The sequence below is a fragment of the Zootermopsis nevadensis genome, unplaced genomic scaffold (genome assembly GCF_977971745.1).
Source record: "Zootermopsis nevadensis isolate Lab colony 2312 unplaced genomic scaffold, Znev_1.0 Znev_ptg000064l, whole genome shotgun sequence".
In the NCBI taxonomy this organism is placed as follows: domain Eukaryota; kingdom Metazoa; phylum Arthropoda; class Insecta; order Blattodea; family Termopsidae; genus Zootermopsis; species Zootermopsis nevadensis.
In genome coordinates, this window is record NW_028259195.1 from 96,803 (window position 1) to 116,993 (window position 20,191).

Below are 20,191 nucleotides of genomic sequence, written 5' to 3' on the forward strand. Positions count from 1 at the left end.
GACATTTTAATTTTTCGAGATAATTCGGAAGTCAATTTTTAAAAGGCAAATATCTCCCGATCTGTAGGAATCTGAGAGGCAAAACTTATGTCACTTTGAGTGAACGTATATGTCAACTTCCTGTCAGAGTCACGTCAATGTATGTCCAAGGGTTTGGAGGATAGAGACATTTAAATTTTTAGAGATTATTCGAAAGGCAATTATTAAAAGGCAAATAACTCCCGATCTGTAGGCATCTGAGAGACAAACCTTTTGTCACTCTGAGGGAACGAATATGTAAACTTCATGTCAGAGTCTCGTCAATGCATGTCCAAGGGTTTGGAGGATAGAGACATTTTAATTTTTCGAAATTATTCGAAAGTCAATTTTAAAAGGCAAATATCTGCCGATCTGTAGTAATCTGAGAGACAAAACATATGTCACTTTTAGGGAACATATATGTCAACTTCCTGTCAGAGTCACGTCAATGTATGTAAAGGGTTTGGAGGATAGAGACATTTAAATTTTTAGAGATTATTCGAAAGTCAATTATTAAAAGGCAAATATCTCCCGATCTGTAGGAATCTGAGAGACAAAACTTATGTCACTTTGAGGGAACGTATATGTCAACATCCTGTCAGAGTCACGTCAATATATGTCCAAGAATTTGGAGGATAGAGACATTTAAAATTTTAGAGATTATTCGAAAGTCAATTTTTGAAAAGGCAAATATCTCCCGATCTGTAGGAATCTGAGAAACAAATCTTATGTCACTTTGAGGGAACATATATGTCAACTTGCTGACAGAGTCACGTCAATGTATGTCAAAGGGTTTGGAGAATAGAGACATTTTAATTTTTCGAGATTATTCGAAAGTCAATTTGTGACATCAAATATCTACCGATCTGTAGGAATCTGAGAGACAAGACTTATGTCACATTGAGGGAACGCATATGTCAACTTCATGTCAGAGTCACGTCAATGTATGTCGAAGGGTTTGGAGGATAGAGACATTTAAATTTTTAGAGATTATTCGAAAGGCAATTTTTAAAAGGCAAATATCTCCCGATCTGTAGGCATCTGAGAGACAAACCTTATGTCACTTTGAGGGAACGGATATGTCAACTTCATGTCAGAGACTCGTCAATGTATGTCCAAGGGTTTGGAGGATAGAGACATTTTAATTTTTAGAGATTATTCGAAAGTCAATTTTTAAAAGGCAAATATCTCCCGATCTCTAAGCATCTGAGAGACAAACCTTATGTCACTTTGAGGGAACATATATGTCAACTTCCTGTCAGAGTCACGTCAATGTATGTCCAAGGGTTTGGAGGATAGAGACATTTAAATTTTTAGAGATTATTCGAAAGTCAATTATTAAAAGGCTAATATCTCCCGATCTGTAGGAATTTGAGAGATAAAACTTATGTCACTTTGAGGGAATGTATATGTCAACTTCATGTCAGAATCTCGTTAATGTATGTCCAAGGGTTTGGAGGATAGAGACATTTTAATTTTTCGAGATTATTCGAAAGTCAATTTTTAAAGGCAAATATCTCCCGATCTGTAAGAATCTGAGAGACAAAACTTATGTCACTTTGAGGGAACATATATGTCAACTTCCTGTCAGAGTCACGTCAATGTATGTCCAAGGGTCTGGAGGATAGAGACATTTAAATTTTTAGAGATTATTCGAAAGTCAATTATTAAAAGGCAAATATCTCCCGATCTGTAGGAATCTGAGAGACAAAACTTATGTCACTTTGAGGGAACGTATATGTCAACATCCTGTGAGAGTCACGTCAATGTATGTCAAAGGATTTGGAGGATAGAGACATTTAAATTTTTAGAGATTATTCGAAAGTCAATTTTTGAAAAGGCAAATATCTCCAGATCTGTAGGAATCTGAGAAACAAATCTTATGTCACTTTGAGGGAACGTATATGTCAACTTCATGTCGGAATCTCGTCAATGTATGTCCAAGGGTTTGGACGATAGAGACATTTTAATTTTTCGAAATTATTCGAAAGTCAATTATTAAAAGGCAAATATCTCCCGATCTGTAGGAATCTGAGAGACGAACCTTATGTCACTTTGAGGGAACGTATATGTCAACTTCATGTCAGAATCTCGTCAATGTATGTAAAAGGGTTTGGACGATAGAGACATTTTAATTCTTCGAGAATATTCGAAAGTCAATTTTTAAAAGGCAAATATCTCTCGATCTCTAAGCATCTGAGAGACAAAACTTATGTCACTTTGAGGGAACGTATATGTCAACATCCTGTGAGAGTCACGTCAATGTATGTCAAAGGATTTGGAGGATAGAGACATTTAAATTTTTAGAGATTATTCGAAAGTCAATTTTTGAAAAGGCAAATATCTCCAGATTTGTAGGAATCTGAGAGACAAAACGTATGTCACTTCGAGGGAACGTATATGTAAATATCCTGTCAGAGTCACGTTAATGTATGTCCAAGGGTTTGGAGGATAGAGACATTTTAATTTTTCAAGACTATTCGAAAGTCAATATTTCAAAAGGCAAATATCTCCCGATCTGTAGGAATCTGAGAGACGAACCTTATGTCACTTTGAGGGAACGTATATGTCAACTTCATGTCAGAATCTCGTCAATGTATGTAAAAGGGTTTGGACGATAGAGACATTTTAATTCTTCGAGATTATTCGAAAGTCAATTTTTAAAAGGCAAATATCTCTCGATCTCTAAGCATCTGAGAGACAAACCTTATGTCACTTTGAGGGAACGAATATGTCAACTTCATGTCAGAGTCTCGTCGATGTATGTCCAAGGGTTTGGAGGATAGAGACATTTCAATTTTTCGAGATTATTCGAAAGTCAATTTTTGAAAAGGGAAATATCTCCCGATCTGTATTAATCTGAGAGACAAAACTTATGTAAATTTGAGGGAATGTATATGTCAACTTCATGTCATAGTTACGTTAATGTATGTAGAAGGGTTTGGAGGATAGAGACATTTAAATTTTTCGAGATTATTCGAAAGTCAATTTTTAAAAGGCAAATATCTGCCGATCTGTAGGAATCTGAGAGACAAAACTTATGTCACTTTGAGGGAACGTATATGTCAACTTCTTGTCAGAGTCACGTCAATGTATGTCCGTGGGTTTGGAGGAAACAGACATTTAAATTTTTAGAGATTATTCGAAAGTCAATTTTTAAAAGGCAAATATCTCCCGATCTGTAGGCACCTGAGAGACAAACCTTATGTCACTTTGAGGGAACTCATATGTCAACTTCATGTCAGGGTCTCGTCAATGTATGTCCAAGGGTTTGGAGGATAGAGACATTTTAATTTTTCGAGATTATTCGAAAGTCAATTTTTAAAAGGCAAATATCTCCCGATCTGTAGGAATATGAGAGACAAAACTTATGTCACTTTCAGGGAACATATATGTCAACTTCCCGTCAGAGTCTCGTCAATGTATGTCCAAGGGTTTTGAGGATAGAGACATTTAAATTTTTAGAGATTATTCGAAAGTCAATTCTTTAAAGGAAAATATCTCCCGATCTGTAGGAATCTGAGAGTCAAAACTTATGTCACTCTGAGGGAACGTATATGTCAACATCATGTCAGAATCTCGTTAAAGTATGTCCAAGGGTTTGGAGGATACAGACATTTAAATTTTTAGAGATTATTCGAAAGTGTATTTTTTAAAAAACAAATATCTCCCGATCTGTAGGAATCTGAGAGACAAAACATATGTCACTTTGAGGGAACATATATGTCAACTTTCTGTCAGAGTCACGTCAATGTATGTCCAAGGGTTTGGAGGATAGAGACATTTAAATTTTTAGAGATTATTCGAAAGTCAATTATTAAAAGGCAAATATCTCCCGATCTGTAGGAATCTGAGAGACAAAACTTATGTCACTTTGAGGGAACGTATATGTCAACATCCTCTCAGAGTCACGTCCATGTATGTCCAAGGATTTGGAGGATAGAGACATTTAAATTTTTAGAGATTATTCGAAAGCCAATTTTTGAAAAGGCAAATATCTCCCGATCTGTAGGAATCTGAGAAACAAATCTTATGTCAGTTTGAGGGAATGAATATTTCAACTTCATGTCAGAATCTCGTCAATGTATGTCCAAGGGTTTGGACGATAGAGACATTTTAATTTTTCGAGATTATTCGAAAGACAATTTTTAAAAGGCAAATATCTCCCGATCTGTAGGAATCTGAGAGACAAAACTTAAGTCACTACGAGGGAACGTATATGTCAACTTCATGTCAGAATCTCGTCAATGTATGTCCAAGGGTTTGGACGATAGAGACATTTTAATTTTTCGAGATTATTCGAAAGACAATTATTAAAAGGCAAATATCTCCCGATCTGTAAGCATCTGAGAGACATACCTTATGTCACTTTGAGGGAACGAATATGTCAACTTCATGTCAGAGTCTCGTCAATGTATGTCCAAGGGTTTGGAGGATAGAGACATTTCAATTTTTAGAGATTATTCGAAAGTCAATTTTTGAAAAGGCAAATATCTCCCGATCTGTAGGCATCTGAGAGACAAACCTTATTTATCTTTGAGGGAACGCATATGTCAACTTCATGTCAGAGACTCGTCAATGTATGTCCAAGGGTTTGGAGGATAGAGACATTTTAATTTTTCGAGATTATTCGAAAGTCAATTTTTAAAAGGCAAATATCTCCCGATCTGTAGGCATCTGAGAGACAAACCTTATGTCACTTTGAGGGAACATATATGTCAACTTCCTGTCAGAGTCACGTCAATGTATGTCCAAGGGTTTGGAGGATAGAGACATTTAAATTTTTAGAGATTATTCGAAAGTCAATTTTTAAAAGGCTAATATCTCCCGATCTGTAGGAATATGAGAGTCAAACCATATGTCACTTTGAGGGAACGCATATGTCAACTTCATGTAAGAGTCACGTCAATGTATGTCGAAGGGTTTGGAGGATAGAGACATTTAAATTTTTAGAGATTATTCGAAAGTCAATTATTAAAATTCAAATATCTCCCGATCTGTAGGAAGCTGGGAGTCAAAACTTATGTCACCTTGAGGGAACGTATATGTCAACTTCCTGTCAGAGGCACGTAAATGTATGTCCAAGGGTTTGGGGGATAGAGACATTTTAATTTTTCGAGATTATTTGAAAGTCAATTATTAAAAGGCAAATATCTCCCGATCTGTAGGAATCTGAGAGACAAAACTTATGTCACTTTGAGAGAACGTAAATATCAACTTTCTTTCAGAGTTTTATCAATGTATGTCCATGGGTTTGGAGGATAGAGCCATTTAAATTTTTAGAGATTATTCGAAAGGCAATTTTTAAAAGGTATTTAACTCCCGATCTGTAGGCATCTGAGAGACAAACCTTTTGTCACTTGAGGGAACGCATATGTCAACTTCATGCCAGAATCTCGTCAATGCATGTCCAAGGGTTTGGAGGATAGAGACATTTAAAATTTTAGAGATTATTCGAAAGTCAATTTTTGAAAAGGCAAATATCTCCCGATCTGTAGGAATCTGAGAAACAAATCTTATGTCACTTTGAGGGAACGTATATGTCAACTTCATGTCAGAATCTCGTCAATGTATGTCCAAGGGTTTGGACGATAGAGACATTTTAATTTTTCGAGATTATTCGAAAGTCAATTTTTAAAAGGCAAATATCTCCCGATCTGTATTAATCTAAGAGACAAAACTTAAGTCACTTTGAGGGAACACATATGTCAACTTCATGTCAGAGTCTCGTCAATGTATGTCCAAGGGTTTGGAGGATAGAGATATTTTAATTTTTCGAGATTATTCGAAAGTCATTTTTTAAAAGGCAAATATCTCCCGATCTGTAGGAATCTGAGAGACAAAACTTATGTCACTTTGAGGGAACATATATGTCAACTTCCTGTCAGAGTCACGACAATGTATGTCCAAGGGTTTGGAGGATAGAGACATTTAAATTTTTAGAGATTATTCGAAAGTCAATTTTTAAAAGGCTAATATCTCCCGATCTGTAGGAATTTGAGAGACAAAACTTATGTCACTTTGAGGGAATGTATATGTCAACTTCATGTCAGAATCTCGTTAATGTGTGTCCAAGGGTTTGGAGGATACAGACATTTAAATTTTTCGAGATTATTCGAAAGTATATTTTTTAAAAAGCAAATATCTCCCGATCTGTAGGAATATGAGAGACAAACCTTATGTCACTTTGAGGGAACGCATATGTCAACTTCATGTAAGAGTCACGTCAATGTATGTCGAAGGATTTGGAGGATAGAGACATTTAAATTTTTAGAGATTATTCGAAAGTCAATTTTTAAAATTCAAATATCTCCCGATCTGTAGGAAGCTGGGAGACAAAACTTATGTCACCTTGAGGGAACGTATATGTCAACTTCCTGTCAGAGGCACGTAAATGTATGTCCAAGGGTTTGGGGGATAGAGACATTTTAATTTTTCGAGATTATTCGAAAGTCAATTATTAAAAGGCAAATATCTCCCGATCTGTAGGAATCTGAGAGACAAAACTTATGTCACTTTGAGGGAACGTAAATATCAACTTTCTTTCAGAGTTTTGTCAATGTATGTCCATGGGTTTGGAGGATAGAGCCATTTAAATTTTTAGAGATTATTCGAAAGGCAATTATTAAAAGGCAAATAACTCCCGATCTGTAGGCATCTGAGAGACAAACCTTTTGTCACTTTGAGGGAACGCATTTGTCAACTTCATGTCAGAGTCTCGTCAATGCATGTCCAAGGGTTTGGAGGATAGAGACATTTTAATTTTTCGAGATTATTCGAAAGTCAATTTTAAAAAGCAAATATCTCCCGATCTGTAAGAATTTGAGAGACAAAACTTATGTCACTTTGAGGGAACATATATGTCAACTTCCTGTCAGAGTCACGTCAATGTATGTCCAAGGGTCTGGAGGATAGAGACATTTAAATTTTTAGAGATTATTCGAAAGTCAATTATTAAAAGGCAAATATCTCCCGATCTGTAGGAATCTGAGTGACAAAACTTATGTCACTTTGAGGGAACGTATATGTCAACATCCTGTGAGAGTCACGTCAATGTATGTCCAAGGATTTGGAGGATAGAGACATTTAAATTTTTAGAGATTATTCGAAAGTCAATTTTTGAAAAGGCAAATATCTCCAGATCTGTAGGAATCTGAGAAACAAATCTTATGTCACTTTGAGGGAACGTATATGTCAACTTCATGTCAGAATCTCGTCAATGTATGTCCAAGGGTTTGGACGATAGAGACATTTTAATTCTTCGAGAATATTCGAAAGTCAATTTTTAAAAGGCAAATATCTCTCGATCTCTAAGCATCTGAGAGACAAAACTTATGTCACTTTGAGGGAACGTATATGTCAACATCCTGTGAGAGTCACGTCAATGTATGTCAAAGGATTTGGAGGATAGAGACATTTAAATTTTTAGAGATTATTCGAAAGTCAATTTTTGAAAAGGCAAATATCTCCAGATCTGTAGGAATCTGAGAGACAAAACGTATGTCACTTCGAGGGAACGTATATGTAAATATCCTGTCAGAGTCACGTCAAGGTATGTCCAAGGGTTTGGAGGATAGAGACATTTTAATTTTTCAAGATTATTCGAAAGTCAATATTTCAAAAGGCAAATATCTCCCGATCTGTAGGAATCTGAGAGACGAACCTTATGTCACTTTGAGGGAACGTATATGTCAACTTCATGTCAGAATCTCGTCAATGTATGTAAAAGGGTTTGGACGATAGAGACATTTTAATTCTTCGAGATTATTCGAAAGTCAATTTTTAAAAGGCAAATATCTCTCGATCTCTAAGCATCTGAGAGACAAACCTTATGTCACTTTGAGGGAACGAATATGTCAACTTCATGTCAGAGTCTCGTCGATGTATGTCCAAGGGTTTGGAGGATAGAGACATTTCAATTTTTCGAGATTATTCGAAAGTCAATTTTTGAAAAGGCAAATATCTCCCGATCTGTATTAATCTGAGAGACAAAACTTATGTCACTTTGAGGGAACGTATATGTCAACTTCATGTCATAGTTACGTTAATGTATGTAGAAGGGTTTGGAGGATAGAGACATTTAAATTTTTCGAGATTATTCGAAAGTCAATTTTTAAAAGGCAAATATCTGCCGATCTGTAGGAATCTGAGAGACAAAACTTATGTCACTTTGAGGGAACGTATATGTCAACTTCTTGTCAGAGTCACGTCAATGTATGTCCGTGGGTTTGGAGGAAACAGACATTTAAATTTTTAGAGATTATTCGAAAGTCAATTTTTAAAAGGCAAATATCTCCCGATCTGTAGGCACCTGAGAGACAAACCTTATGTCACTTTGAGAGAACGCATATGTCAACTTCATGTCAGGGTCTCGTCAATGTATGTCCAAGGGTTTGGAGGATAGAGACATTTTAATTTTTCGAGATTATTCGAAAGTCAATTTTTAAAAGGCAAATATCTCCCGATCTGTAGGAAAATGAGAGACAAAACTTATGTCACTTTCAGGGAACATATATGTCAACTTCCCGTCAGAGTCTCGTCAATGTATGTCCAAGGGTTTTGAGGATAGAGACATTTAAATTTTTAGAGATTATTCGAAAGTCAATTCTTTAAAGGAAAATATCTCCCGATCTGTAGGAATCTGAGAGTCAAAACTTATGTCACTTTGAGGGAACGTATATGTCAACTTCATGTCAGAATCTCGTTAAAGTATGTCCAAGGGTTTGGAGGATACAGACATTTAAATTTTTAGAGATTATTCGAAAGTGTATTTTTTAAAAAGCAAATATCTCCCGATCTGTAGGAATCTGAGAGACAAAACATATGTCACTTTGAGGGAACATATATGTCAACTTTCTGTCAGAGTCACGTCAATGTATGTCCAAGGGTTTGGAGGATAGAGACATTTAAATTTTTAGAGATTATTCGAAAGTCAATTATTAAAAGGCAAATATCTCCCGATCTGTAGGAATCTGAGAGACAAAACTTATGTCACTTTGAGGGAACGTATATGTCAACATCCTGTCAGAGTCACGTCCATGTATGTCCAAGGATTTGGAGTATAGAGACATTTAAATTTTTAGAGATTATTCGAAAGCCAATTTTTGAAAAGACAAATATCTCCCGATCTGTAGGAATCTGAGAAACAAATCTTATGTCAGTTTGAGGGAATGTATATTTCAACTTCATGTCAGAATCTCGTCAATGTATGTCCAAGGGTTTGGACGATAGAGACATTTTAATTTTTCGAGATTATTCGAAAGTCAATTTTTAAAAGGCAAATATCTCCCGATCTGTAGGAATCTGAGAGACAAAACTTAAGTCACTACGAGGGAACGTATATGTCAACTTCATGTCAGAATCTCGTCAATGTATGTCCAAGGGTTTGGACGATAGAGACATTTTAATTTTTCGAGATTATTCGAAAGACAATTATTAAAAGGCAAATATCTCCCGATCTGTAAGCATCTGAGAGACATACCTTATGTCACTTTGAGGGAACGAATATGTCAACTTCATGTCAGAGTCTCGTCAATGTATGTCCAAGGGTTTGGAGGATAGAGACATTTCAATTTTTAGAGATTATTCGAAAGTCAATTTTTGAAAAGGCAAATATCTCCCGATCTGTAGGCATCTGAGAGACAAACCTTATTTCTCTTTGAGGGAACGCATATGTCAACTTCATGTCAGAGACTCGTCAATGTATGTCCAAGGGTTTGGAGGATATAGACATTTTAATTTTTCGAGATTATTCGAAAGTCAATTTTTAAAAGGCAAATATCTCCCGATCTGTAGGCATCTGAGAGACAAACCTTATGTCACTTTGAGGGAACATATATGTCAACTTCCTGTCAGAGTCACGTCAATGTATGTCCAAGGGTTTGGAGGATAGAGACATTTAAATTTTTAGAGATTATTCGAAAGTCAATTTTTAAAAGGCTAATATCTCCCGATCTGTAGGAATTTGAGAGATAAAACTTATGTCACTTTGAGGGAATGTATATGTCAACTTCATGTCAGAATCTCGTTAATGTATGTCCAAGGGTTTGGAGGGTACAGACATTTAAATTTTTAGAGATTATTTTAAAGTATATTTTTTAAAAAGCAAATATCTCCCGATCTGTAGGAATATGAGAGTCAAACCATATGTCACTTTGAGGGAACGCATATGTCAACTTCATGTAAGAGTCACGTCAATGTATGTCGAAGGGTTTGGAGGATAGAGACATTTAAATTTTTAGAGATTATTCGAAAGTCAATTATTAAAATTCAAATATCTCCCGATCTGTAGGAAGCTGGGAGTCAAAACTTATGTCACCTTGAGGGAACGTATATGTCAACTTCCTGTCAGAGGCACGTAAATGTATGTCCAAGGGTTTGGGGGATAGAGACATTTTAATTTTTCGAGATTATTTGAAAGTCAATTATTAAAAGGCAAATATCTCCCGATCTGTAGGAATCTGAGAGACAAAACTTATGTCACTTTGAGAGAACGTAAATATCAACTTTCTTTCAGAGTTTTATCAATGTATGTCCATGGGTTTGGAGGATAGAGCCATTTAAATTTTTAGAGATTATTCGAAAGGCAATTTTTAAAAGGTATTTAACTCCCGATCTGTAGGCATCTGAGAGACAAACCTTTTGTCACTTGAGGGAACGCATATGTCAACTTCATGCCAGAATCTCGTCAATGCATGTCCAAGGGTTTGGAGGATAGAGACATTTTAATTTTTCGAGATTATTCGAAAGTCAATTTAAAAGGCAAATATCTCCCGATCTGTTGGAATCTGAGAGACAAAACTTATGTCACTTTGAGGGAACATATATGTCAACTTCCTGTCAGAGTCACGTCAATGTAGGTCCAAGGGTTTGGAGGATAGAGACATTTAAATTTTTAGAGATTATTCGAAAGTCAATTATTAAAAGGTAAATATCTCAAGATCTGTAGGAATCTGAGAGACAAAACTTATGTCACTTTGAGGGACCGTATATGTCAACATCCTGTCAGAGTCACGTCAATGTATGTCCAAGGATTTGGAGGATAGAGACATTTAAATTTTTAGAAATTATTCGAAAGTCAATTTTTGAAAAGGCAAATATCTCCAGATCTGTAGGAATCTGAGAAACAAATCTTATGTCACTTTGAGGGAACGTATATGTCAACTTCATGTCAGAATCTCGTCAATGTATGTCCAAGGGTTTGGACGATAGAGACATTTTAATTTTTCGAGATTATTCGAAAGTCAATTTTTAATAGGCAAATATCTCCCGATCTGTATTAATCTGAGAGACAAAACTTACGTCACTTCGAGGGAACGTATATGTCAACTTCATGTCACAATCTCGTCAATGTATGTCCAAGGGTTTGGACGATAGAGACATTTTAATTTTTCGAGATTATTCGAAAGTCAATTTTTAAAAGGCAAATATCTCCCGATCTGTAGGAATCTGAGAGACAAAACGTATGTCACTTCGAGGGAACGTATATGTAAACATCCTGTCAGAGTCACGTCAATGTATGTCCAAGGGTTTGGAGGATAGAGACATTTTAATTTTTCAAGATTAATCGAAAGTCAATATTTCAAAAGGCAAATATCTCCCGATCTGTAGGAATCTGAGAGACGAACCTTATGTCACTTTGAGGGAACGTAAATGTCAAATTCATGTCAGAATCTCGTCAATGTATGTAAAAGGGTTTGGACGATAGAGACATTTTAATTTTTCGAGATTATTCGAAAGTCAATTTTTAAAAGGCAAATATCTCCCGATCTGTATTAACCTGAGAGACAAAACGTATGTCACTTCGAGAGAACGTATATGTAAACATCCTATCAGAGTCTCGACAATGCATGTCCAAGGGTTTGGAGGATAGAGACATTTTAATTTTTCGAGATAATTCGGAAGTCAATTTTTAAAAGGCAAATATCTCCCGATCTGTAGGAATCTGAGAGGCAAAACTTATGTCACTTTGAGGGAACGTATATGTCAACTTCCTGTCAGAGTCACGTCAATGTATGTCCAAGTGTTTGGAGGATAGAGACATTTAAATTTTTAGAGATTATTCGAAAGGCAATTTTTAAAAGGCAAATAACTCCCGATCTGTAGGCATCTGAGAGACAAACCTTTTGTCACTCTGAGGGAACGAATATGGCAACTTCATGTCAGAGTCTCGTCAATGCATGTCCAAGGGTTTGGAGAATAGAGACATTTTAATTTTTCGAAATTATTCGAAAGTCAATTTTAAAAGGCAAATATCTGCCGATCTGTAGTAATCTGAGAGACAAAACATATGTCACTTTGAGGGAACATATATGTCAACTTCCTGTCAGAGTCACGTCAATGTATGTCCAAGGGTTTGGAGGATAGAGACATTTAAATTTTTAGAGATTATTCGAAAGTCAATTATTAAAAGGCAAATATCTCCCGATCTGTAGGAATCTGAGAGACAAAACTTATGTCACTTTGAGGGAACGTATATGTCAACATCCTGTCAGAGTCACGTCAATATATGTAAAAGAATTTGGAGGATAGAGACATTTAAAATTTTAGAGATTATTCGAAAGTCAATTTTTGAAAAGGCAAATATCTCCCGATCTGTAGGAATCTGAGAAACAAATCTTATGTCACTTTGAGGGAACGTATATGTCAACTTGCTGACGGAGTCACGTCAATGTATGTCAAAGGGTTTGGAGGATAGAGACATTTTAATTTTTCGAGATTATTGGAAAGTCAATTTGTGAAATTCAAATATCTACCGATCTGTAGGAATCTGAGAGACAAGACTTATGTCACATTGAGGGAACGCATATGTCAACTTCATGTCAGAGTCACGTCAATGTATGTCAAAGGGTTTGGAGGATAGAGACATTTAAATTTTTAGAGATTATTCGAAAGGCAATTTTTAAAAGGCAAATATCTCCCGATCTGTAGGCATCTGAGAGACAAACCTTATGTCACTTTGAGGGAACGCTTATGTCAACTTCATGTCAGAGACTCGTCAATGTATGTCCAAGGGTTTGGAGGATAGAGACATTTTAATTTTTCGAGATTATTCGAAAGTCAATTGTTAAAAGGCAAATATCTCCCGATCTGTAGGAATCTGAGAGACAAAACTTATGTCACTTTGAGGGAACATATATGTCAACTTCCTGTAAGAGTCACGTCAATGTATGTCCAAGGGTTTGGAGGATAGAGACATTTAAATTCTTAGAGATTATTCGAAAGTCAATTTTTAAAAGGCTAATATCTCCCGATCTGTAGGAATTTGAGAGATAAAACTTATGTCACTTTGAGGGAATGTATATGTCAACTTCATGTCAGAATCTCGTTAATGTATGTCCAAGGGTTTGGAGGATACAGACATTTAAATTTTTAGAGATTATTTGAAAGTATATTTTTTAAAAAGCAAATATCTCCCGATCTGTAGGAATATGAGAGACAAACCTTATGTCACTTTGAGGGAACGCATATGTCAACTTCATGTAAGAGTCACGTCAATGTATGTCGAAGGGTTTGGAGGATAGAGACATTTAAATTTTTAGAGATTATTCGAAAGTCAATTATTAAAATTCAAATATCTCCCGATCTGTATTAAGCTGGGAGTCAAAACTTATGTCACCTTGAGGGAACGTATATGTCAACTTCCTGTCAGAGGCACGTAAATGTATGTCCAAGGGTTTGGGGGATAGAGACATTTTAATTTTTCGAGATTATTCGAAAGTCAATTTTTAAAAGGCAAATATCTCCCGATCTGTATTAACCTGAGAGACAAAACGTATGTCACTTCGAGGGAACGTATATGTAAACATCCTATCAGAGTCTCGACAATGCATGTAGAAGGGTTTGGAGGATAGAGACATTTTAATTTTTCGAGATAATTCGGAAGTCAATTTTTAAAAGGCAAATATCTCCCGATCTGTAGGAATCTGAGAGGCAAAACTTATGTCACTTTGAGGGAACGTATATGTCAACTTCCTGTCAGAGTCACGTCAATGTATGTCCAAGGGTTTGGAGGATAGAGACATTTAAATTTTTAGAGATTATTCGAAAGGCAATTTTTAAAAGGCAAATAACTCCCGATCTGTAGGCATCTGAGCGACAAACCTTTTGTCACTCTAAGGGAACGAATATGTCAACTTCATGTCAGAGTCTCGTCAATGCATGTCCAAGGGTATGGAGGATAGAGACATTTTAATTTTTTGAAATTATTCGAAAGTCAATTTTAAAAGGCAAATATCTGCCGATCTGTAGTAATCTGAGAGACAAAACATATGTCACTTTGAGGGAACATATATGTCAACTTCCTGTCAGAGCCACGTCAATGTATGTCCAAGGGTTTGGAGGATAGAGACATTTAAATTTTTAGAGATTATTCGAAAGTCAATTATTAAAAGGCAAATATCTCCCGATCTGTAGGAATCTGAGAGACAAAACTTATGTCACTTTGAGGGAACGTATACGTCAACATCCTGTCAGAGTCACGTCAATATATGTCCAAGAATTTGGAGGATAGAGACATTTAAAATTTTAGAGATTATTCGAAAGTCAATTTTTGAAAAGGCAAATATCTCCCGATCTGTAGGAATCTGAGATACAAATCTTATGTCACTTTGAGGGAACGTATATGTCAACTTCATGTCAGAATCTCGTCAATGTATGTCCAAGGGTTTGGACGATAGAGACATTTTAATTTTTCGAGATTATTCGAAAGTCAATTTTTAAAAGGCAAATATCTCCCGATCTGTATTAATCTAAGAGACAAAACTTAAGTCACTTTGAGGGAACACATATGTCAACTTCATGTCAGAGTCTCGTCAATGTATGTCCAAGGGTTTGGAGGATAGAGATATTTTAATTTTTCGAGATTATTCGAAAGTCATTTTTTAAAAGGCAAATATCTCCCGATCTGTAGGAATCTGAGAGACAAAACTTATGTCACTTTGAGGGAACATATATGTCAACTTCCTGTCAGAGTCACGTCAATGTATGTCCAAGGGTTTGGAGGATAGAGACATTTAAATTTTTAGTGATTATTCGAAAGTCAATTTTTAAAAGGCTAATATCTCCCGATCTGTAGGAATTTGAGAGACAAAACTTATGTCACTTTGAGGGAATGTATATGTCAACTTCATGTCAGAATCTCGTTAATGTGTGTCCAAGGGTTTGGAGGATACAGACATTTAAATTTTTCGAGATTATTCGAAAGTATATTTTTTAAAAAGCAAATATCTCCCGATCTGTAGGAATATGAGAGACAAACCTTATGTCACTTTGAGGGAACGCATATGTCAACTTCATGTAAGAGTCACGTCAATGTATGTCGAAGGATTTGGAGGATAGAGACATTTAAATTTTTAGAGATTATTCGAAAGTCAATTTTTAAAATTCAAATATCTCCCGATCTGTAGGAAGCTGGGAGACCAAACTTATGTCACCTTGAGGGAACGTATATGTCAACTTCCTGTCAGAAGCTCGTAAATGTATGTCCAAGGGTTTGGGGGATAGAGACATTTTAATTTTTCGAGATTATTCGAAAGTCAATTATTAAAAGGCAAATATCTCCCGATCTGTATTAATCTGAGAGACAAAACTTATGTCACTTTGAGGGAACGTAAATATCAACTTTCTTTCAGAGTTTTGTCAATGTATGTCCATGGGTTTGGAGGATAGAGCCATTTAAATTTTTAGAGATTATTCGAAAGGCAATTATTAAAAGGCAAATAACTCCCGATCTGTAGGCATCTGAGAGACAAACCTTTTGTCACTTTGAGGGAACGCATTTGTCAACTTCATGTCAGAGTCTCGTCAATGCATGTCCAAGGGTTTGGAGGATAGAGACATTTTAATTTTTCGAGATTATTCGAAAGTCAATTTTAAAAAGCAAATATCTCCCGATCTGTAAGAATTTGAGAGACAAAACTTATGTCACTTTGAGGGAACATATATGTCAACTTCCTGTCAGAGTCACGTCAATGTATGTCCAAGGGTCTGGAGGATAGAGACATTTAAATTTTTAGAGATTATTCGAAAGTCAATTATTAAAAGGCAAATATCTCCCGATCTGTAGGAATCTGAGTGACAAAACTTATGTCACTTTGAGGGAACGTATATGTCAACATCCTGTGAGAGTCACGTCAATGTATGTCCAAGGATTTGGAGGATAGAGACATTTAAATTTTTAGAGATTATTCGAAAGTCAATTTTTGAAAAGGAAAATATCTCCAGATCTGTAGGAATCTGAGAAACAAATCTTATGTCACTTTGAGGGAACGTATATGTCAACTTCATATCAGAATCTCGTCAATGTATGTCCAAGGGTTTGGACGATAGAGACATTTTAATTTTTCGAAATTATTCGAAAGTCAATTTTTAAAAGGCAAATATCTCCCGATCTGTATGAATCTGAGAGACAAAACGTATGTCACTTCGAGGGAACGTATATGTAAATATCCTGTCAGAGTCACGTCAATGTATGTCCAAGGGTTTGGAGGATAGAGACATTTTAATTTTTCAAGATTATTCGAAAGTCAATATTTCAAAAGGCAAATATCTCCCGATCTGTATGAATCTGAGAGACGAACCTTATGTCACTTTGAGGGAACGTATATGTCAACTTCATGTCAGAATCTCGTCAATGTATGTAAAAGGGTTTGGGCGATAGAGACATTTTAATTCTTCGAGATTATTCGAAAGTCAATTTTTAAAAGGCAAATATCTCTCGATCTGTAAGCATCTGAGAGACAAACCTTATGTCACTTTGAGGGAACGAATATGTCAACTTCATGTCAGAGTCTCGTCGATGTATGTCCAAGGGTTTGGAGGATAGAGACATTTCAATTTTTCGAGATTATTCGAAAGTCAATTTTTGAAAAGGCAAATATCTCCCGATCTGTATTAATCTGAGAGACAAAACTTATGTCAATTTGAGGGAATGTATATGTCAACTTCATGTCATAGTTACGTTAATGTATGTAGAAGGGTTTGGAGGATAGAGACATTTAAATTTTTCGAGATTATTCGAAAGTCAATTTTTAAAAGGCAAATATCTGCCGATCTGTAGGAATCTGAGAGACAAAACTTATGTCACTTTGAGGGAACGTATATGTCAACTTGTTGTCAGAGTCACGTCAATGTATGTCAGTGGGTTTGGAGGAAACAGACATTTAAATTTTTAGAGATTATTCGAAAGTCAATTTTTAAAAGGCAAATATCTCCCGATCTGTAGGCACCTGAGAGACAAACCTTATGTCACTTTGAGGGAACGCATATGTCAACTTCATGTCAGAGTCTCGTCAATGTATGTCCAAGGGTTTGGAGGATAGAGACATTTTAATTTTTCGAGATTATTCGAAAGTCAATTTTTAAAAGGCAAATATCTCCCGATCTGTAGGAATATGAGAGACAAAACTTATGTCACTTTGAGGGAACGTATATGTCAACATCATGTCAGAATCTCGTTAATGTATGTCCAAGGGTTTGGAGGATACAGACATTTAAATTTTTAGAGATTATTCGAAAGTGTATTTTTTAAAAAGCAAATATCTCCCGATCTGTAGGAATCTGAGAGACAAAACATATGTCACTTTGAGGGAACATATATGTCAACTTTCTGTCAGAGTCACGTCAATGTATGTCCAAGGGTTTGGAGGATAGAGACATTTAAATTTTTAGAGATTATTCGAAAGTCAATTATTAAAAGGCAAATATCTCCCGATCTGTAGGAATCTGAGAGACAAAACTTATGTCACTTTGAGGGAACGTATATGTCAACATCCTGTCAGAGTCACGTCCATGTATGTCCAAGGATTTGGAGGATAGAGACATTTAAATTTTTAGAGATTATTCGAAAGCCAATTTTTGAAAAGGCAAATATCTCCCGATCTGTAGGAATCTGAGAAACAAATCTTATGTCAGTTTGAGGGAATGTATATGTCAACTTCATGTCAGAATCTCGTCAATGTATGTCCAAGGGTTTGGACGATAGAGACATTTTAATTTTTCGAGATTATTCGAAAGTCAATTTTTAAAAGGCAAATATCTCCCGATCTGTAGGAATCAGAGAGACAAAACTTAAGTCACTACGAGGGAACGTATATGTCAACTTCTTGTCAGAATCTCGTCAATGTATGTCCAAGGGTTTGGACGATAGAGACATTTTAATTTTTCGAGATTATTCGAAAGACAATTTTTAAAAGGCAAATATCTCTCGATCTGTACGCATCTGAGAGACAAACCTTATGTCACTTTGAGGGAACGAATATGTCAACTTCATGTCAGAGTCTCGTCAATGTATGTCCAAAGGTTTGGAGGATAGAGACATTTCAATTTTTAAAGATTATTCGAAAGTCAATTTTTGAAAAGGCAAATATCTCCCGATCTGTATTAATCTGAGAGACAAAACTTATGTCACTTTGAGGGAATGTACATGTCAACTTCATGTCATAGTTACGTCAATGTATGTCGAAGGGTTTGGAGGATAGAGACATTTAAATTTTTCGAGATTATTCGAAAGTCAATTTTTAAAAGGCAAATATCTGCCGATCTGTAGGCATCTGAGAGACAAACCTTTTGTCACTTGAGGGAACGCATATGTCAACTTCATGCCAGAATCTCGTCAATGCATGTCCAAGGGTTTGGAGGATAGAGACATTTTAATTTTTCGAGATTATTCGAAAGTCAATTTAAAAGGCAAATATCTCCCGATCTGTTGGAATCTGAGAGACAAAACTTATGTCACTTTGAGGGAACATATATGTCAACTTCCTGTCAGAGTCACGTCAATGTAGGTCCAAGGGTTTGGAGGATAGAGACATTTAAATTTTTAGAGATTATTCGAAAGTCAATTATTAAAAGGTAAATATCTCAAGATCTGTAGGAATCTGAGAGACAAAACTTATGTCACTTTGAGGGACCGTATATGTCAACATCCTGTCAGAGTCACGTCAATGTATGTCCAAGGATTTGGAGGATAGAGACATTTAAATTTTTAGAAATTATTCGAAAGTCAATTTTTGAAAAGGCAAATATCTCCAGATCTGTAGGAATCTGAGAAACAAATCTTATGTCACTTTGAGGGAACGTATATGTCAACTTCATGTCAGAATCTCGTCAATGTATGTCCAAGGGTTTGGACGATAGAGACATTTTAATTTTTCGAGATTATTCGAAAGTCAATTTTTAATAGGCAAATATCTCCCGATCTGTATTAATCTGAGAGACAAAACTTACGTCACTTCGAGGGAACGTATATGTCAACTTCATGTCACAATCTCGTCAATGTATGTCCAAGGGTTTGGACGATAGAGACATTTTAATTTTTCGAGATTATTCGAAAGTCAATTTTTAAAAGGCAAATATCTCCCGATCTGTAGGAATCTGAGAGACAAAACGTATGTCACTTCGAGGGAACGTATATGTAAACATCCTGTCAGAGTCACGTCAATGTATGTCCAAGGGTTTGGAGGATAGAGACATTTTAATTTTTCAAGATTAATCGAAAGTCAATATTTCAAAAGGCAAATATCTCCCGATCTGTAGGAATCTGAGAGACGAACCTTATGTCACTTTGAGGGAACGTAAATGTCAAATTCATGTCAGAATCTCGTCAATGTATGTAAAAGGGTTTGGACGATAGAGACATTTTAATTTTTCGAGATTATTCGAAAGTCAATTTTTAAAAGGCAAATATCTCCCGATCTGTATTAACCTGAGAGACAAAACGTATGTCACTTCGAGAGAACGTATATGTAAACATCCTATCAGAGTCTCGACAATGCATGTCCAAGGGTTTGGAGGATAGAGACATTTTAATTTTTCGAGATAATTCGGAAGTCAATTTTTAAAAGGCAAATATCTCCCGATCTGTAGGAATCTGAGAGGCAAAACTTATGTCACTTTGAGGGAACGTATATGTCAACTTCCTGTCAGAGTCACGTCAATGTATGTCCAAGTGTTTGGAGGATAGAGACATTTAAATTTTTAGAGATTATTCGAAAGGCAATTTTTAAAAGGCAAATAACTCCCGATCTGTAGGCATCTGAGAGACAAACCTTTTGTCACTCTGAGGGAACGAATATGGCAACTTCATGTCAGAGTCTCGTCAATGCATGTCCAAGGGTTTGGAGAATAGAGACATTTTAATTTTTCGAAATTATTCGAAAGTCAATTTTAAAAG